At 37.5% G+C, this 22,712-nt stretch overlaps 1 pseudogene; it reads right to left on the bottom strand.

The window, feature by feature from the left end:
* Positions 1–1,245: 1,245 nt before the first annotated feature.
* On the bottom strand, positions 1,246–21,251 carry LOC101726747 (centromere protein H pseudogene; annotated as a pseudogene).
* Between the last annotated feature and the right edge of the window lie 1,461 nt (positions 21,252–22,712).

Consider the following 22,712-nt stretch of genomic DNA (forward strand, 5'->3'; position numbering starts at 1 on the left):
ACAACAAGGTTTTGATATATGCAGATATTGTGAGATTATTCCTACAATCTCACTAATTAATATATTTACTACCTTTGTGTGTGTAAGTGATAAGAATATTAAGATCTCTCAGCACTTGGGAGGCTGAGGTAAGAGGATCACCATGAGTTCAAGGCCAGCCTGGACTACATAAGGAGTTCAAATCCAGCTTGAACTAGATAGCAAGACATTGTCTCAAAAAAAAAATTAAGATCACAGTCTTACTGAATTTCAACATATAATGCATTATAAATAACTATAGTCACTGTGGTGTACGGTAGATCTCCAGAACTTACTTCCTGTGGTTTGAATGTTTAGATCCAAAATTCCTACTAAAATTTAATTGCTATTGTAAAAGAATGAAGAGTGAAACCTTTAAGAGGTGATGAGGGAATTGTGAGTGTGTGTGTGTGTGTGTGTGTGTATTTTACTTGGGGTCTGAACCTAGGGTCTTGCACATGTTAGGCAACCACACTACCATTGAGCTATCTCCCCAATCTACGATGCCAATATCTTAATCGAAATTAAGTCCAAGAACTTCTCAGGCTCTAGAACCATGAAGAAATAAAATATGTGTTCTTTATAAAATATCCAGCCTGAATCTCTTGTGACTCCATTTCCTGCAGAACCATTTATTCCAATCTCTCAGGTCTAGCAACAGAGTTCTCCTTAAGCACTTCTTGTCCACGCAGCTTGCTCGTGGTGCATTGGCAATACAGCATCAGTGATTTTATCCTGTGAATTCTTCACCCATGTCATGACATTTTGCAGGCTGGGCTTCACAAAGTTTCCATTAAATCAAGTGTTAATTGAAGACTTATGAGACAGGAGTGGCAACAAAAATGATGACAGGTAAGAATGATGGTCCACACAAAATCAAGGAAAAATTATGGGCACCAAAATTCAGGAAATGTTTATTTCACAAGAGTGCAGTAAGTACATCCATTACAATACATGACATATTGAATTACGAAGATTCATGTTAGACACAACCACTTCCATTTGTTATCAAGTGCACACGTTATTCGCGTGGTGTGTCTGTACTCCAATTGGTCATTCAGCAATAAGTCTCAGGTTCATCTGTTTACATTGGCGCGTACCTCTCATCCAAAGGCATCCACTTGGATATTTACAAATATTAAAATATAATTTATATTAAATATTAGTGTTTATTTTAAGTATTAATGTCCATATCATTTCTATATATTTAATTATATATTACTATTATTATTTTATGAACATACCACTACTAAATGCATCCATTTGGCTGACAATCTTTTTTTTTCAAATGTATACTTTCATAAGTATAAAGTATATAAACAATTAGGTAAGCTTGTGGAGAAGCTGACCAAGATACATAAATTAGAAGATACAAGTATCCATCTAAATTTTCTGTTTCTTTTTTTCTTTTTGCAGAAGATTTATTGAGGTTGTTTAATATACAACTTTTCACATGTCATTTTGGAAGTCCTTTATTGTAAAAATAATTCTTTTGTCTGATGACAAACAGCAGCCACGATCATGATTCTGGACCTCCACGTTGGATAAACTCCATTTCCTCTTGAGATATAAGCTTCCTTCTGTACTTCTGAGGTACTATTTTTAGTATTTCTGCAGTGTCTGGTGGGCCCGGATGCATCAGCAACTCTGGTGATTTACTTCCCTTAGAATGCTGTGAAATTACAGAAGAGTGAGATGGGATCTCTGCTGATCTCAAAGTTTCTGATACACTGGGTTTAGGATTGTCTCTTCTGTCAGGGAACCTTATTAATGGTGGATGTAGCTTGACTACCTGGAATATATGTTGAATAACTGTAGCAATCTGTATCTCCCTCCGTAGGTTTTGTTGCATGGTCTTTATCTTGTCCGAATTTTCCATGCTGGCCAACTCCTCTTTCTGTTTCTTCTTCTCAGTTTGTATTTCTAGAAGCTTACTTTCTGAAGCTTGTTTTAATTGAAATCTCTTCTTTCTAACCTCAAGTAGATTTTCTTCTAATTCACAAGATTCCTGCTATAATTTCATTACTGATTTGTTTAGCTTTAATACCTCTTTCATGGTATCCATGAGCACACTGTTCCCAGTGTTAATTTTTTCCAGGTCGTTTTTAAGTGAAGGTGAAAGTTGCATCCTGCTCAATCCAAGACTTTTCATTTCAAAAGCAATTTTTACCTCTTCAATTTCATTTTCCAAGTCTTCAACTTTAGCTTCAATTTTTTTTCTTGTATGATTTGTTCTGTAGTTTTTTTCTCTCTTTTTTTGCATCAATCATCAACTTATAGTCCAAGTGTTGTTGTTTTGTTTGTGCTCTCAGCCTAAGCAGCAGTCCCATGAGGTCCTCACTGCTTGCTTCCCGGGCTTCTGCGACCACCACCAGCCCGCCTGCCCCTCCCAGGTCCAAGGCTGGGGTGTCCTCCGCCTGCTGCTCTCCTGGCTGGCAATCTTAACTGGGGCTTGTTTTGGGGGTAGGGCTCATTTTATGAGCACCCTGAAAAATCATGCTGGGGCTTATTTTCTGGTTAGGTCTTATTTAGGGGGAAATATGGTATATCCTTCCATTAATATTGGACTTAGTTAATTCTTCTTTATCAAATTCCCAGAGATGTAAGAAGTGCTAGCTTATTTGATATTCTCTTTATTTATTCATGTAGGGGATTACCATTATAAAATTTTCGTTTAGAACTGCTTTTACTGCATCTCATAAGTTTTAATATGTTATATTTCCATTTTCATTTATCTCAAAATATTTTAAATTTCCTTTTTTTTTTTTCTTGGTTCTGGGGATCAAACTCCAGACCTTGTGCTTGGAAGGCAAATCTCCGGCCTTTAAATTTCCCTTTTGATTTTTTTCATTGTCCCATTGGTTGTTCAGGAGTGTGTTGCTTAATTTTCAGATTTTTGTGAATCTTCAAGCTCTTCTCTTGTTATTGATTTCTTTTATGTATATCTATTCATATATGTACATATATGTCATATATAATATATAAATGTCTTGTTATTGATTTTTATCTTCATAGTATTGTGGTCATAAAAGATGTGTAATTATGATTTCTATCTTCTTAAATTTGTTTTGTGTGTGTGTGTGTGTGTGTGTTTGTGTGTGTGTGAGATCAACATATGATTCAGCCTGGAAAATGTTCTATGTACACTTGAAAAACAATTTGCACTCTGCTTCCGTTTGATGGAATGTTTTGTTTATGTCTGTTAGGTCAATTTGGTCTAAAGTGTAGTTTAAATATAATATTTGCTTATTGATTTTCTGACTGGATGATCTGTTCATTATTGAAAGTGGAGTATTGAAGTCTCCTACTATTATGGTATTGCTATTTTTCCCTTTTGATCTCTTACTATTTTTTCATTGCTCTAATGTTGGCTGCATATATAATTGTTATATCCCTTGGATGAATGGACCCCTTTATCATGATATAATGACTTTCTATGACTACTGTTACCATTTTTGACTTAAAGTCTATTTTATCTGACATAAGTATTGGTACTCCTGCTCTCTCTTGGTTTTCATTTATAAGCAATATCTTTTTTGATCCTTTTGCTTTAAACCTACATGTATCCTTTCAGGTGAAATGAGTTTCTTGTAGACAGCATATACAAGGGTGTGAAAAAAATACAGTGAATATTTAAATTTTAAAATTTTTAAATTATTACAGTAGAAGATACATTGTCATTAATGCCAGTTCCAAATGTTTATGGCAATTTCTATCAAATAAAAAACATACAGTAAGTCTAACTTACAAACATTTGAGTTGTGAACTTTCACGGATATGAACAGACTTCACATTACAAATATTCATAGATGCAAAAACATTATGGAAGTAGCTCATTTGCCTGTCAGACTGTTGAGGACCAGCTTTGACATGTATAGATTGGTAGGGGGCAGGCTACAGGCCCCACAGTCCCTAAGATGGTGTAACTTGCAGAGGACTGTAATATTGGTTATGCCCAAGGCAGGCTGTGAAGAGTTAACCTCACAACTGGCTTGTTAGAGAAGTGAGTCTGGCCGAAGCCTCCATGCCAAGGTCAGAGTAACTCGCACCCATATTCTGTTCCCACAACTAAACCTTCAGACTAAAAGGACAATGTTCTAATTACAATCATATATTTTATCTATTCTGTTCCTAATTCGAGAATGCTTTGTCTTGAGCTTTATGAGCCTTATTCACATTAATTTCCATAGAAACCACAAGTTGCCTTTACCCCAGTTGATTGCCAATAAGTCAGTGCCTGGGACTGCCCAGCGCCTTTGTCGGTTGCACCAGCAGTGGTCGTCCTAGCCCCCGCTTTCTCTCTCTTAGTTCTGTCTTAGTGTATTCTTTTTCTCAGGCCGGCGTCACACACTGGGCAGGTGGGTACTGGAACTGACTACAGGGGTCCTGGTAGTCCTTGCTTTAGGAACAGGGAAATACCTGGGAGGCTGCATGTTCCCTGGCTGTGCGGGGAAAGCTTGTAATCACAGCACTCCTAAAACAACATAACACCTGCTGAGGACGATGCAAAAAATGCAGGAATCCAGGTATGAGGAAGGACTTAATCCTCATTAACGTGTTCCCTTTGTGAGGATTAACTTACTCCTTATTTTTTGTTGTCCCATTATTACTGCAGTCACTGTTCTGGGAAAAATACACTACCCTTCCCCCTGTGCTTCCTGCCGCTAATAAAAGCAGGTCAACTGTAGAGATTGAGTCTGTCCACTAGAGGCAGGTTCCTCCCTGTCCCCTTAACCTTGAACATTGTCTCTGTTTCTTTTTATTCTCGGTCGTCCCCCCTACAGGTATCTGAGGGTCTGATCAGCCCCCAACCCCAGACATTGTCACAGTTGTGCCGCTGTGTGCTTACTGTACAGTGTGATAGTGTACAGGAGTACAGCACTCAATCAGAGCCCAGGATGCCCAGAAGCAAGAGTAAAAGCAGTGGTGATGTGGAGGAGACTGGTAGGAAGCGCAAGGCAAAGAACTGTATGTCAAAGGTGTGTAAGACTCACTTTCACAAATGTATCTGTCTTATGAACGTTCTCTGGAATGGAACTTATTCTAAGTCAGGGACTTACTGTAGCATGTCCTCAATGACCTTATTCACTAGACATGGTACCATGTAACTTCTGGTTCTTCCCCAAAGTCAAAATGACCATGAAAGGAAAATGTTTTTAATCAATTCAGGATATTGAGATGGCCATGACAGTGCAATTAAAGACACTCATGAAAAGGGACTTTCAGAACTTTTTCAGAGAGTAGCAAGAATAATGGGATACATGTGTTCAAAGTAAGGAGGAGTATCTTGACGGGGATTAATGGCAATCTGTCCTTATTGCAATAATTGTTTTGTGTTTTTGTTTTTTGGTACCAGGGATTGAACTTGGGATCGTGTGCTTACATGGCAGGCGCTAGAACCACTGAGTTAAATCCCCAGCCCGCAATAATTGTTTTTAAAATTTAAACATTCAAGGGCTGGGGGATTTAGCTCAGTGGTTTTGCTGCCTGCTACACAAGCACAAGGACCCGAGTTCGATCCCTGGTTCCAAAAAAAAAAAAAATTTAAACATTCGCCATATTTAGGATCACACTTCACGTGTACTTTAGTATTGCTATCTTCCTTTGTGATTTGGTTACTTTCTATAGTGTTATACTTTGATTCCTTTCTCTTTGTTTTTTGTGTATTTACTCTAGGTTGTGCTTTGTGCTTACTATGAAGTTTACATAAAATATTGTTAGAACAAGCTGGGCACAGTAGTGTGTGCCTGTAATTCTCACTACTAGGGAAGCTGAGGCCAGAGGATCCCTTATGCCCAAAGGTTCAATACCAGCAAAACACTGAGTCCCTGTCTCAAAAAATATTTTATATAACTAAATTTTATATATAACTGAAGTTTAACTAACTAAATTATATATATAACTAAAACTGTATAACTAAATTTTAATCACATGCAAAACTCTATGCTTTCAGTCACACGGAAGATGCTGAATTACCCCGCTGCAGACAGGCAGCCACCTGGTTCCACACTACAAAGACGCAGAGGACACCAGACCACCAGACCAAGATACTGAGTCCTGCTGCTCCTGGCCCAGAGGTAGGGGCTTCTGAGCCACCATCCCACTACTCCTGGTCCAGAGGAAGGGGCTTCCTGGCCACCATCCCTCCCGCTGCTCCCAGCCCACAGGAAAGGGCTTTGGGGTCACCATCCCTACCGCTGCTCCTGGCCCCTGTCCCACCTCTCCCAGCTCAGAGGAGGTAATCCATGCAGGCACTAACAGCCCCCTGCCCCAGTCAAAATGAGAAAACACCAGACTTCCAGATCACCTACAGCAACCTCAAAGGGAAATGAGATGGAACACTCTGATACTCAACCACCTGGACCCACTGAACTGGCAACAAAAGGGGATCTGGAAAAAATGAAATCAGAAATAATTTCTCAGATAACAGGAGAAATTGTGCCCCTAGTGCAAGACATGATTAATAAATCTAGAGAGGAGCTCAGGAACATGATGGAATCCCAACATAAGAAACAAATGGAATCCATAAAACAGATGCAAATAGATTTCCAGGACATGACAAACTCCATTGAAAGTCTACACAGCAGAATGAGCCAATGTGAGGACAGAATTTCAGATATACAAGATAATATTGCAATTAGTGACCAGGAAAAGAAAAATTGCTTCAAAATTATATGGAAACATGAGAAATCAATCCAGCAGCTGCTAGATGATGCAAAGAAGAATAACATAAGACTGATTGGGCTCAATGAAGAAACAGGAGAGAGTGGAGATGACATAAAAAATCCTCGTCACAGAAATAATGGCAGAAAACTTCCCAAGGAGGGGAAAAGAGCTTGACGTACAGATAAGTGAGGCATATAGGACTCCAAATAGCCTTGATCAAAAAATCTACACATAGGCATATAACTGTTAAGATTCCAGAAACTCAACAGAAGAACAAAGTTCTCCAAGCAGTCAGAGAAAAGAAACAAATCACATACAAAGGAAATCAGCAGCAGACTTCTCAACACAAACCATCAAGGCAAGAAGAGCTTGCAGTGACATAGTCCAAGCCCTAAAAGAAAACAGCCTCCAACCCAGATTGATGTACCCTGCAAAACTATCTTTCAAAATGGATGGAGAAATAAGATACTTTCATGACAAACAGCACCTTAGGAACTTCATGAATACCAAACCAGCACTCCAAAGAATTTTACACAATATCCTAGAAACAGACATTGAGGATCACAACCGCAGGAAGCAAAGCAGAATGAACCCATCTGGAATGACAAGAAATTAAATGTAAATGGGGAGAACCCAACAAAAAGAAAAAGTCATGGCAATGACAAGTCAATACATTTCAGTTATAACCATCAATGTTAATGGTCTCAATTCACCAATCAAAAGAAATAGACTGGCAGAATGGGTCAAGAAGCAAAATCCAACAATATGCTGCATACAAGAAACACACTTAATTCAAAAGGAAACTCATAGACTGAAAGTTAAAGGGTGGAAAACAATACTCCATGCAACAGGAACCTGAAAAAAAGCAGGAGTAGCTATCCTCTTGGCAGATCAAGTAGATTTCAAACCAACACTGATTAAGAGAGATGAAGAAGGACACTACATCCTTATAAAGGGAAGAATCCAAGAGGAAGAGATGACAATCATAAATATCTATGCACCAAACACTAGTGCACCCAACTATATAAAACAAATACTAACGGACATGAAAAGTCATATATGCACTAATACAATTGTAGTGGGGGACCTCAACACCCCACTGTCACAAATAGATAGAACAACTAGACTAAAAATAAGTAATGAAATACTAGAACTCAATCGAACTCTTGAACAAATGAACTTAACAGATGTTTACAGAGTCTTCCACCCCACAAAATCAGAATACACATTCTTCTCAGCTGCACATGGGTCATTCTCCAAAATAGACCACATACTCACACATAGAACATGTTTAAGAAAGTGCAAAGGAAGTGAAGTTATCCCCTGTATATTATCAGACCATAGTGTGATGAAATTGGAGATCCATAGCAAAAGAAACTCAAAAAATTTCATAAACATGTGGAAATTGAACAACACACTTCTGAATAACCAGTGGGTCACAGAGGAAATTAAAGAAGAAATCAGACAGTTCCTTCAATTAAATGACAATAACAATACAACATATGGGAATCTATGGGACACAATGAAAGCAGTCTTACGAGGGAAATTCAGAGCAGTGAATACGCATATTAGGAAAACAGAACAAGCCCAATTAAACAACTGATGCTGAACCTCAAGCTTCTAGAAAAAGAAGAGCAGGACAACCCCAAAGCTCATACAAGGGAGGAAATTATAAAGATCAGAGGAGAAATCAATGCAATGGAGACTAAGAGAACGATACAAAAAATCAATGAAGCCAAGAGTTGGTTCTTCAAAAGAATCAACAAAACTGACAAGCCTTTGGCCAACCGTGTCAGAAAAGGAAAGAAAAGGCCCAAATCCATGCAATTAGGAATGAAAAGGGTGAAATGACAACAGACCCAACAGAAATCCAGAGGATCATCAATACCTACTTCCAGAACCTATACGCCAATAAGATGGACAACACAGAAGAAATGGACAGATTCCTAGATACATATGAATTACCAAAGTTGAACGAAGAAGACCTAAAAATTCTGAACAACCCAATATCAACCAATGAAATTGAAAAGGTAATTAAAAACTTCTCAACTAAGAAAAGCCCAGACCCTGATGGCTTCACTGCTGAATTCTACAAGACATTTAGAGAGGAACTGCTGCCACTACTGTTGAAACTCTTCAATGAAATTGAAAGGGAAGCAATACTCCCAAATTCATTCCTGGAACCAAGCATCACCTTGATCCCCAAAGCAGAGAAAGACCCAACTGAAAAAGAGAACTATAGGCCAATCTCACTAATGAACATAGATGCAAAAATCCTTAATAAGATACTGGCAAACAGAATGCAGAAGATCATCAAGAAGATCATACACCCTGATCAAGTGGGATTCATCCCAGGGAGGCAGGGATGGTTCAATATATGAAAATCAATCAGTGTAATACACTATATCAATAGAACCAAGGACAAAAACCATATGATTATCTCCATAGACGCAGAAAAAGCATTTGACAAAATCAAACATGCATTTATGATAAAAACCCTACAAAAATTTGGAATAGATGGTCTCTACCTCAAACTGATAGAAGCCATCTATGAAAAACCAACAGCCAATATCATACTAAATGGTCAAAAACTGAAATCCTTCACACTAAAATCAGGAACAAGACAAGGATGTCCACTATCACCACTCCTGTTCAATATAGTTTTGGAAACATTAGCCACAGCAATTAGACAAGAGAAAGAAATAAAAGGAATAAAGATAGGAAATGAAGAAATCAAATTGTCATTATTTGCAGATGACATGATACTCTATATAGAAGACCCCAAGAACTCCACCAAAAGTCTTCTAGACTTAATAACCAAATTCAGTCAAGTAGCTGGTTACAAGGTCAACACACAAAAATCAATAGCTTTCCTCTACACAAATGACAGACTCACTGAGAGAGAAATAGGGCAAATAATTCCTTTCACAATAGCATCCAAAAACTGAAATACCTAGGAATCAACCTAAAGAAAGAAATCAAAGACCTCTTCTTTGAAAACTATGGCACTCTGAAAAGAGAGATTGAAGATGATATCAGAAAATGGACAGACATCCCCTGCTCCTGGGTAGGAAGGATTAATAGAGTGAAAATGGCCATACTTCCAAAACTGCTATATAGATTTAATGCAATTCCAATTGAGATCCCAGTAGCATACTTCATGGACCTTGAGAAAACAATCCACAAATTCATTTGGAACAAGAAGAGACCCAGAATAGCAAAAGCAATTCTAGGTAACAGAGACATGGCAGGGAGTATCACAATCCCCAACCTGCAACTCTACTACAAAGCTACTGTGATAAAAACAGCATGGTACTGGCAAAGAAACAGACTTGAGGACCAGTGGAACAGATTAGAAGATGCAGAAACAACTCCAGACACACTCAGCCATCTCATCTTGATAAAGGAGCCAAACACCCTCACTGGAGGAAAGATAGCCTCTTTAATAAATGGTGCTGGAAAAATTGGGCTTCAACTTGCCAAAGATTAAAACTAGACCTGTATCTCTCACCATGCACTAAACTAAAATCAAAATGGATTAAAGATCTCAATATTAAAATAGAAACTCTGAACCAGTTGGAACAGAGGTTAGGTAGAACCCTTGAAGACATCGGTGTAGGAAAAGATTTTATGAACAAAACCTCAGTTGCCCATGAACTAGCACAAACAATCAACAAGTAGGATCTCTTCTTATTAAAAGGCTTCTGCACAGCAAGAGAAACCACCAGCAGTGTGAAGAGACAACCCACAATGTGGGAAAAAATCTTCACCTGCTCTTCCTCAGACAAAGGTCTACTATCTTGAATCTACAAAGAACTTAAAAAGATCAGACCTCCCAAATTTAAAGACCCAATCCAAAAATGGGCATCTGAAATGAACAGACATTTCTCACACAAAGAAGTAGAAATAGCAAATAAATACATGAAAAAATGTTCAACATCACTGGTCATTCGAGAGATGCAAATGAAAACAATGCTGAGATTCTACTTCACTCCAGAAAGAATGGCTGCTATCATGAAATTAACCAATAACAAATGCTGGCAGGGCTGTGGGGAAAGAGGAACCCTGCTCCACTGCTGGTGGGAGTGTAGACTGGTGCAACCACTGTGGAAATCAGTATGGAGATACCTCAAAGAACTAGGACTGGAAGTCCCATTTGACCTCACTATTCCACTGCTGGGGATCTTCCCCAAAGAATTAAAAGAATCATACCACAGTGATATATGTGCACCCATGTTCATAGCAGCGCAGTTTGTAATAGCTAAAACTTGGAAACAGCCCAAATGCCCATCAACTGGAGACTGGATAAAGAAAATGTGGGGTTTTTTTATAAAATGGAGTACTACTCAGCCATAAAAAATGAGAAATTAGAGACACTTATAGCTAAGTGGATGCACATTGAGACGATACTCTTAAGTGAATAAATAGGACACACATGAATAAATACCGAATAGTTTCTTTGGTGTGAGAAACTGAAAGTGTAATAAGGACTAAATGTATAATAGGTAATGTGAAATAGGAAGAAAAGGGGGAAAGGGGAAGGAAGTGGGAGGGCTAGGGGAAAGGATAGAAAGGAATGGGATTAATATGAGAAAATGGAAAAATAGGTACAAAATCTTTGTAAATAAGGAGGAATGGAGGGGTTGAAGGGAGGGCTGGGCAAGGGTGAAAACTAAGAACCAAGAGAGACTATGTAAAGGTGCACATTTCCAATGATGAATGCCATTATATTGTATACCTAAAATGTACCAATGATTAGAATGAAGAATCGATAATGTAAAACAGGAAGAAAAGGTCCAAAGGGGTAGGGGTAGTGGGAGGGGTAGGGGAAAGGAAAGAAGGGAAAGGAAAAATGCTGAGAAATGGAAAAAATGGAAATAAAGTCTTTGTAAATAGGGAAGGGTGGAGGGCTTGAAGGGAGGGCTAGGAATGGGGAAAAAATAAGAACCAAGATGCATTGTGTAAAGGTACAATTCCCAATGAGAAATGTAATTGTGTTGTATACCTACAATGTACCAATAAAAGAATTTAATAAAAAAAAAACTCTATGCTTTCACTGCACCCCCCGAAATTTTATGTTTCTGATGTCCCAGTTTGCATCTTTTTATATTCTGCATCCACTAACAAACTATTAAAGTGAGAGTTATTTTTAATATTTTTCTTTTAACTTTTATGCTGGAAGGTTACATACTACCATTATAGTATTATTGTGAATTTGACTATAGACTAACATTCATCGGTGAATTTTGTACTTTCATATGTTTCCATTTTACTTATTTGTATCCTTTCATTTTAGCTTTAAGAATTATTCTTAGCATTTTTTTATAAGGTAGGTCTAATGGTAATGAATTCTTTCAGCTGTTGTTTGTATGGGAAAGTCTCTGTCTTACCTTCATTTTTTTCAAGAGGTGGGGTCTCACTATGACCCCCCAGCTATCCCAAAACTCTGGGTCTCAAGCAATCCTGCCTGAGCTACTTGAGTAGCTGGGACTAAACATGTACCACAATGCCCAGCTCTTCTTTTCTTTATTTTGGAAAGACATCTGCCAATTAAAGCTTTCTTGGTTGGTATTTTTTTCTTTCTCTTCCAGTAATTTGAGTCTATATCATCCCACTCTCTCCTGCCCTGAAAGATTCCTCTTGATTAATCCACTGATAGTGGTGTTATGAGCTTCCTTTGTATGTAACAAGCCTCTTTTCTCTTGCTGCTTTCAAAATTCTCTCTTTGTCTTTGATTTTCACCAGTTTGATCATAACGTGACATGATGAATTCTTCTTTGGGGTGAATCTGATCAACACCTTTAGGATTTACATACCTGGTTGTCCGTGTCTCTCCTTACATATGGCAAGTTCTCAGTCATATTTCTCTAAATAAGCTTTCGCACCTTTCTCTCCCTCTTCTCCTTCTGAGACTCTGATAATGCAAATGTTAGGTATCTTGGTGTCTCATATATTCCACAGGCTTTCTTCATTTCCTTTTTCTTCTTTTCTCCTCCTCTTCCTTCCTCTTCTTCTTCCTTCTTCCTCTCCCTCTCTCCTAACTGGATATTTTCAAATTACTCATCTGAGTTCATAGATTTTTTTATTCTATTTGATTAACTCTATTGCATTTTTCATTCCTTCATTGTGTTATTCACCCTCAGAATTTGTTTGGTACATTTTTATGATTTCTATCTCCCCTTATTGAACTTTTCATTTTGTTTTTATATTATTCTTCTGATTTGTTTTGGTCTGCTTCGGTTTTGGTTGAGACAGGGTCTTACTATGTAGTTCAGATTTTAAACAAACTATGTAGCCCAGGCTGGTCTTGAACTTATGGCAATCTTCCTGCTTCAGCCTCCCATGTGCTGAGATTATAGGCATGTACCACCATGGCTGACTTCTGATTTGTTATCTATATATTTTTTCTTGTAGCTCATTGAGCTTCCTTAAAACAATTATTATAAACTGTCAGACAATTTTTAGATCCCTATGTCTTTTGGATTGATTACTGGAATGTTATTGTGTTATTTGACAGTGTCTTCTTTCCTTGAGTCTTCAAGTTCTTTGAAGTCTTGCATTGCCATCTTCATATTCGCAGAAGTTGTTCCCTCCCCAACTTCTTAATGACTGGCTTTGGGCACCCAAACAGCCCAAGCAGGTATTCTAAGGCTCTCTCGGACCCTTTCTACAGGCAACCTCACTCCTTGCCTCTTGTTCCTCTTGGGGCGGTGGAGAGTCTTAAGACTATACCTTCTCTCCAGCCTACAAAGCCAGACCAGGTGCTGAGTTCCTCCTCTTTCTTTTAACTATGCCAATGCCCTGAAAAGCTCATTTGCATACCTTCTCCCAAATACTGCAATTGGAACCCACTCTCAGCACAAAATACTTTCACTTGCTGTCTGCCAGGGCACACTCCAGGAGCCAGCATGGGGAAGTAGTGCCTTCAGCAGGGGCCCACTGGGGACCACAGCCAAGGACTCTCATGTGGTGCATAGCCAGACTCCTTGGTGGGGTCCAAAGAGTATTTAAGAATCTGCAGCCTTTCTTTCTTTCTCCCATCCTCTCCCAACCATTCAAATGTGCTGATAACCTCAGTATTCTGGGTTGGAATCCCAAGAAGTGGGATGCTTGGGCAGCAGCCCAAATGGCTAAGGGAACCAGGTGCTCACTCACTGTGCTCTCACTTTCCCCCATTGAGAAGTCACAGACTTAAAGGATCTCTCTGTCCCAAACAGCAGAACCTCAGGAAGATACAACAAGTAAAATGAAACTGCTGTCTTGGCAGGCCTGGTGGCACACTGTAATCGCAGCACTTAGAAGGATGAGCAGGAGGCTCACTGTGAGTTCAAGTCCAGCCTGAACTACATAGTGAGACCCTGTCTCCCATCCCCAAAAAGGAAAAGAAAAAAAGATAAGAAACTGTTCTTCTTACCTCTTTCAAAGAATCTTTTTTTGGGCTGGGGATTTAGCTCAGTGGTTCCGCCACTTGCCTCACAAGCACAAGGACCTGAGTTCGATCCCTGGTGCCAAATAAATAAATAAATATCTTTTTTTGTTTTTATTTATTTGTTTTGCTCAATGGAGTGCTAGAAATTCTCCACTGGACTCCCAGACTTCCACAAAGTTTAGGATAAGATGCTTCTGCTGCTTCTGTGAGGCCATGATTATAGAAATATCCTATTCTGTCAAATCACTGCAATTATTTTACCCTTATGGTTTCTGACGTGAAAGCTACCACCACACAAATTACTTTCTCTTATAGGTAAAGTATTTTTATCTGTTTTCAATATCTTTCTGTTATCTTTAGTTTTCAGTAGTTTGATTATAATCTAATTAATTAGCTTGAATTTCTTTGTGTTTATTCTGTTTGAAGTTCACTCACTTCTTAATTATCTGACTCATTTGAAGGTAGCCCTAATAAAATGCTTCAATAGACAATTACAAATATTCCTGAAACAAATGAGAAAAAAAAAAAAGCTTCAGCCAAGAAATAGAAAATACAATAATACTTTGGTTCACAAATACTACTGTTCGTGAACAGTTTGGCTTGTGGACAGAAGCATTTGACAAAATTTTGCTTCCATTTGCAAACTCCACATTGGGTAATGAAGACAACCACAGCCATCTTCCCTGTATGAACATGAACGTCACCATCTTCCCCAGAATCGTGGAACAAATTAAGTGCATGAACAGAGGTACCACTCTATAGGGAAAAACCAAAGGAAATATTAGAATGAAAAAATACAATATAACTGCAATAAAAAAGCTGAATGGATAGGAAAACAATAGAATGAAGGGCAGAATAAAGAATAAGCAAACTGGAATATAGAACTGTAGTGATTATCCAGTCTGAACAGTAGATAGAAAATAGGGAAAAAATGAACAGAACTTCAGGGACTTCATCAAAAAACATAACTAGTGCATGATTCTGCTTCCTTGAGGTACTTAGAGCAGTCAAATTCATAGAGACAAGAGGTAAAATGTGGCTTCCAGGTACTAGGGAGGGGAAGAATAAGGAGACACTGTTCGATGGATCCAGAGTTTTAGTTATGAGAGAAAAGTTCTGGAGATGAATGGAGTGAAAGTTACATAACAATATAAATGTATTTAACACTATTGAACTGTATACTTAAAAATGGCTAAGATGCAGGCTGGGATTTAGTTCAGTGGCGCTGTGCCTGCCCAGAAAGCACAAGGTCCTGAGTTCGATTCCCTTTACCAGAAAACAAATGGTTAAAATGCTTGGGCATGGTGACACATGCCTGTAATCTCAGCACTCAGAAAGCTCAAGCACTATGATTGCAAGTTTGAGACCAACTTGGCCTACACTGAAAGTTCAAGGCCAGCCTGGAATACATACCTCAAAAACAAAACAAAATTTTAAATTTTAAGGTAGTGAATTGTATGTTATGAGCATTTTGCCAAAATAGATATTTTTTGTCAAATAGAAAGTGTGTAATGTGTGTAATACTTTTTTGTACAATATGTATAAAATTCCTTAATCAAATGCTGCTCTTTACTGGGGTCTCCAACCCCCAGGGCTATTAGGAACTGGAGCTGAAGCAAGAGGTTAGCGGTAGGTGAGCGGCAAAGCTTGATCTGTATTTACAGCTGCTCCCATCACTCAGATTTCCTGCTGAGCTCTGCCTCCTGTCAGGTCAGCAGTAACATTAGATTCTCACAGTAGGGCTAACCCTACTGTGAACTGTGCGTGTGAAGGGTCTAGGTTGTAAGCTCCTCGTGGAAACCTAATGCCTGATGATATGAGGTAAAGCTGAGGTAGTGCTGGGGAATGTCATTATTATGTATCAAAAACATTTTTTAAAGAAACTAAAAAACCCTCTATGTCCATGGAAAAAATTATTTTTCAAAAAACCAGTCCCTCATGCCAAAAAGATGGGGACCACTGCTTTAGACACTCGAGCCCTTCATATTTCATATAACTTAGACTTGTATTTGGTTGGTTCATCAAAGATATCCATTAGTTTATTACAAGACAGGTAGGGGCCTTTTTTATTTTATTTGAACACAGATCCTATGGAAAAATGTACAAGAAACTGACATCATTTGCATCCTCTATGAAAAGGAATGAGGAAGACTCCTACTCAAAATGATAAAATATATGATAATATGATATTTTGAAAATATTTCTAATAGTTTACTTAAATATTTAAAGTGAGTTGGAGCAGAAAATAAAACATAATCTTACACATTTTAAGTTAAAATACACAATTATCCGTTTATTTAGCAATCTTTTAATCTACAGCTAATGCCACTTTTCCCCCTTCACAATTTCACCACTTGGACTTCTACATATTCTTCCTATAAAACTAAATCCTTAGTTGATCAACTATGAACTTTAATTTTTAATTCTTTAAGGTACATTGAAAATTTTAAAATAAATTTTAAGTAGAATATAAAAATCCTCTTTAGGTCATTTGTGAGTTTTTTCCCCTCCAATCTTTCCTAGTTTTTATATGCATTTCCAATTCATTTTGCTGCTTGTCTTTATTCAGTCTTTCCAAACATTCCATTTCATTAATATAGAAAATGTGTATTTCTTGTTATAGTCAAACTTTAATGGTTTGTGTTATATTTAAATAAATTATGCAATTAAAATTACAAGTACAACTATCATAAACAGATTTAGGAGCACACACTTTTGATTTGTAGTAAGTATACAGCACAACTTCTGGGCACAGAAAGTAGCATACCAGATAGTGTGTGTTGTACTGAACGATTCACTCCATATCTGTTGTAGAGAAAAAACAGAAATATCAAATTGAAGGTCAATTAACAGAGCATCTACTACATACCTGAAAATCATATTTTCACTAATAGCCAAGTTTGCTAAAACAGAATTCTCTGTTGGCCTATTTTAATGAATAATGATACATGTTAGTAACTTGGAAGATTAATTTGAAAACTGACAAAATACTTGAGATTTTAGACACAGTAAGTTATTCTAAATAGTTTAAACATATTCTCCACAATCTTTTTTATGCTATTCTATTTACTTAATAAACAAAACATTTTCTTCCCAGAGACCAAAAAATAGTAATGCAAGCTGTCTATAGAAATTTAGAAGGCAGGCTTGGTGGCCCACACCTGTAATCCCAGCACTTGGGAGGGTGAGACAGGAGGATCACTGAAATTTCAAGGCCAGCCTGGGCTACATAGTGAGATCAAGGCCAGCCTGAACTATATAGGGAGACCCTGTCTCAAAAAAATTAAAAAGTAAAAAATTAGGCATTCTCATTCTTTGTATTGAAAGAATCCCTGGCCTTTAGTACACTGTAAGCTCTGTGAGGAAGGTAAGCAGCAGGGGGACTTTGTTCACCACATCCTCCATATCTAGCACACCATCTGACACAAAGAGGGTGAACAAATTCTGCTTGAATACTTACAGAAACAAATGTGGGGACCTCTATTCAACACTAGAGTATCTACTGACTCGACACAGGAAGGATAAACCAAGCAAGAGTTAGACTGGGCATGGTATTACATGCCTAGTTACTCAGGAGGCTGGAGCAGGAGAATCACAAGTCCAGGCCAGCCTGGGCAATATAGCAATACTCTGTTTCAAAAATAAAAAGGATACACCAGGAGTGGTGGTGCACATCTGTAATGCAGCACTCAGGAGACTGAGGCAGGAGCATCACAGTGAGTTTGAAGCCAGCCTGGGCTACATAGTGAGTTCAAGGCCAACCTGGACTACACAGCGAGACCCTGTCTCAAACAATAAATAAATAGACTAGAGATGAAGGTCAGTGCTCCCTGGATTCTGGCCCCAGTAACCCTCCCCCCCACACACACACCTAGAGAGGCAGGATTGAGACAAGAAGAGATATTAAATAAAAGGAAAAAAGTGAACTACCCAGCACTTGAAAAAAATGTAATGACAGGATTCAGTAAACACTTATAATAATAACTCTCATTGTCAATGGTCTGAAATCCCCAAAAGACACAGACTAGTAGATTGACTAAAATAAAACAAAATGCAACCATATATTGCCTACAAAAGACAAACCTCATCCAAAAGGAAGTACATAGACTGAAAGTGAAACGGTAAGAAACCACATTCCTTTCAATTGGCACCCCAAAACAAGCAGGAGTAGCTATCTTATTTTCAGACATAGCAAACTTCAAGACTGATCAAGAGACAAAAAGAGATAATGACTGTAAATATCTATGCACCAAATGTCAACACACCCAACTTCTTGAAACAAAAACTACTGAACTTCAAAGGACACTTACCAATACAATCATAGTGAAGGAGTTCAATGCCCCCTCTCAAAATTAGACATGTCAACCTGACAAAAAATCAAGAAAGAAACTCAAAGTTAAACAAATGGTCTTCAAACAAATGGACTTAACAGTGTTTCATCTACAGTAACAGAATACACATTTTCCTCAGAGCAATGAAACCTTTTCTATAACAGACCATACCTGAGGCTATAAAGCTGCTTAAATGAATACAAAAGAATTGAAGGGCCGGGGATTTAGCTCAGGGGTTCCCGCGCCAGCCTTGCAAGCACACAGTCTCAAGTTCAATACCCAGTACCAAAAAAAAAAAGAATTGAAATAATCCCTTGCATACTATTGGATCAAACTGGAATGAAGCTAGAAGTCAACAGCACACACACACACAAAAACACCCACAGAAGCTATGCAAACACATGGAGATTAAATAATACATTATTAACAATCAATGGATCAAAGAAGAAGAAGTTTCTAGAATCAAATGACAATAGAAACATAATATCCCAAAATTTATAGGACACAATGAAGGCAATTCCAAGAAAGAAGTTTAAAGCTGTGAATGTGCACACAAAATGAATAGAGTGATCCTAAATAAATAACCTAATAATGCATCTCAGGGTCCTAGAAAAACAAGGAAAATCCAAATCTGAAACTAATAGAAGAAAAGAAATTATAAAAATCAGAGTGGAAATTAACAACAAATCAAAGAGTTCTTTGAAAGATTAGGAAGGGGATCTAGGGATGAGGGAAGACAGGAGGGAGGAGAGGAAAAGAAGAATAGAAAAAATCAAGATGAGATATGTAAAATAACAATTCCCCCATGATGAATATAGCCCATATATGCCAGGCATGTTGGAGCACATCTGTAATCCCAGCACTTGGAAGGCTGAGGCAGGAGGATTGCTGCAAATTCAGGGCCAGCCTGAGCTACAGAGTGAGTTCAAGTCCAGCCTGGACCACATGGTGAGACTCTGTCTCAAAGAAAAAGAAACAAAAAAGAATTAATCTCAAACATGTACTAATAAAAGGAGGAAGGATCTGTGTCTAGCTAAAATAATCCCTCAACATGGAAATAAACAGACATTCCCAGTTAAAGACTAACAATATTTGTTGCTAGCAGCCCTCCTTATAAGAAATATGAAATAAAGTCTTTCAGGTTAAAAGGAAGTAACCCAGAAGATAATATGAATCTATGAAAAGAAACTAAGTGCCAAAAATGACAAATATGTGAGTAAATATAAAAGACTTTGTGTATATTTTTTCTAACACCTTTTAACTTCTTTTAAAAACACAAGTTTATGGGCTGGGGATTTAGCTCAGTGGTTCCACCACCTGCCTCGAAAGAGCAAGGACTTGAGTTCAATCCTTGGTACCAAAAAAAACAAAAAACAAAAAAAAAAACACAAGTTTATAATAAGAAATAATTATGACACTGTATTCTTGGGTTCACAACACATATTTATATATGTATAATGTATGTGTATATATAGTATATGTATATTTATATATAATAGTATAAAGGAGAAGGTAAGAAAAGGAATATACTTGAGCAAAGTTTCTATATTTTACTGGAATTAAAATACTATTATTCTGAAAGAGATTGTGATAAATTAAGTGCAGTTGTAATTCCTGGAGCAACTACCAAGAAAATTGCTTGAAATAATATAATTTTAAAAAATCAAGACAGGAGTCTATTTTTTATTTTTAACTAAAAATATATTTAACATAAGTCCATAAAAAGAACCAGAAAAAATAAAAATATATGAAACAAACAGAAAAATGGCAAGTGTCATTCTAGACATATCAATAGTCACATTAAAAGGGACAGGAGCCAGGATTTAGCTCAGTGGCACCATGCCTTCCTTGTAAGCACAAGGTCCTGGGTTTGATCCCTGGTACCAGAAGAAAAAGAAAGAAAAGAAAAAAGGGATAGGACTGAAAACTGCATTCAAAAGGCAGAGATTATCAGACTGGATTTAAAACAAAAGATCCAGCCAAATGTCACCAACAAGATATATACATCATAGAGTCAAAGACATGAAGAGATCAAAAGCAAAAAGATGAAGAAAGACATCTCCAGCAAAAAATAACCACAAGAGAGATGGCTGTTGCTGTCATATAAATAGACTTTAAGACAAGAAATATTACTAGCAACCAAGAAGGACATTTTATAGTAAGAAAATGGTTACTACATTAAGAAGTAACAATTATAAATATAGGTGCACCTAATAACAGAGCCCCAAAATATATAAAGCAAAATCTGATGGAATTGAAAGAAAAAATATATAATTCAACAATAACAGTTATTAATTCCCATACTTCATCAATAAATGCAGAAAAAACATTTGGCAAAATTCAGTGTCATTCAGGAATTTTTTTAAAAAGGTTATACTGAGTCTACTAGACATCCATATGCAAAAATAAATAAATAAACTTGTGCTTTTATCTTATACCATACACATAAATTAACTCCAAATGGGTCACAGTTGAAAGAAAGAAAGAAAGAAAGAAAGAAAGAAAGAAAGAAAGAAAGAAAGAATATGTCAACAAAATCTTTGTACAGAAATGTTCACAGTGACATTATTCTTAGTAGCCCTGATAAAGCAATAATACACAACAGGGCAAGCCTTTGCCACCCCTCCGTGTTTTTTTTTTTCCATAAGATGTTCTGTTCCAGAAATGTAGCCATTTGTGCTGCACAGTGCTCCTGCCTAATATATCAAAGCAATGAAATTGTTTGAGCTGCATGATGTTCCTACAGATATTTCAAGAATGTTCTGTAACTCCGCCCTCCTGCTTCTGTGAGCGTACTTACCCCACATATGGGCCCATCTCTCACCCCATAGATCTCTATAGAAGCCTGCTTCCATTTCAACTCAAGGCTCAGAAATCAGAGTGGGTAAACTTCTCTGAGTCAGCCAGCTAATAAAGATTTTCTCTATCTCTTTGAGTAAATTTCAGATTCTTGAGTCTTCAAATTGCTGGAGCTGTAAGCAGTTGAGCTGTAGCACTTGAGCTATAGCACTTGGCTGTGACACTGAACTGTTCCATTTTGCCACAACAGCCCCAAAGTGGAAACAACCTGAATATCCAACAACTAATAAACAGATAAACAAAATGTTGTGAATTCATACAATGGAATGTTATTTGGCTGTAAAAAAGGAACGAAGTTCTCATAAATGCTACAATATGGATGAATTCTGAAAACATTATACTGAGTAAAAAAAGCCAGATACATACAAAGCCACATTTTTATGGTTTCATTTATATGAAATCTCTAGAGTAGGCAAATTCAGAGATAGAAAGTTGCTAGTAATCTCAAGAGGAAAGGAGAAATAAAGGGTGACTACAAATGAGTATGGGGTATCTTTTTGGCAATGAAATGTGCTGGAATTGATAAAAGGGATATTTGCATAGTTTTGTGAATACATTACAAATGACAAAATTTTAAATTTTTAAAGTGTAGACTTTATAGTCTACTACAAAGTATACCTCTTATTTTTTAATGGACCATGATCTAAATCTTAAAGCTGGCTGCCAGGAGCTGGGGCTGTTTGGCACTAAGTGTTGATGGAAAGTGGGCTGAAGTGGATTTGGGGGGACATTGGGAATGTTCTAAAACTACTCTGTGGTCACAGTTGCACTTTATAAATTTATGAATAATCATTGAATTTTTTATTTACAATGGGTGGTTTTATGATATGTAGGTTTTACTTCAATAAAGCTGTCTTTAAACCCACTGAACCAGGTATGGTGGTGCATGCCTATAATCCCAGCACTCAGGAGGTTGGGGCAGGAGGATTGCATGAATTCAAGGTCAGCTTGGGCTACATAGTCAGTTCAAGGCCAAGCTGAACTACATAGTGAGACCCTGTCTCAAAAAAAAGAAAAAAATAAGCTCGCTGAAAACAAATTATAATATACAGTGGAGGTAAAGTTGGAATGGGAATTAATTTTTTTAAAATAAAAAAAAAGGAATTGAGTGGTAGTGAATGTTATGTTTCTTGACCTTGTTGTGTGTTAGTTTTTGAAAATTCATGGAGCTATGTACTTATGATATGTGCACTTTTCTGTATGCAGACTTTTTAAATGGCATTAAGAATGGTGTGTGGTGGCACACACAGCCCTCCAAGGTGCTGACCAATCCAGAGATTGTTAGTACAGTACATAATGAAAGGCAACATGATCCTGTAATCTCAGCTACTTAGGAGGCTGAGGCAGGAGGATTTAGAGGATCAAGAGTTCAAGGCCAGCCTGGGCAATTTAGCCAGATCCAGTCTCCA

The sequence above is a fragment of the Heterocephalus glaber genome, unplaced genomic scaffold (genome assembly GCF_053883595.1).
Source record: "Heterocephalus glaber isolate CG9 unplaced genomic scaffold, H.glaber_assembly_v1.0 deba00001497, whole genome shotgun sequence".
Lineage (NCBI taxonomy): Eukaryota > Metazoa > Chordata > Mammalia > Rodentia > Bathyergidae > Heterocephalus > Heterocephalus glaber.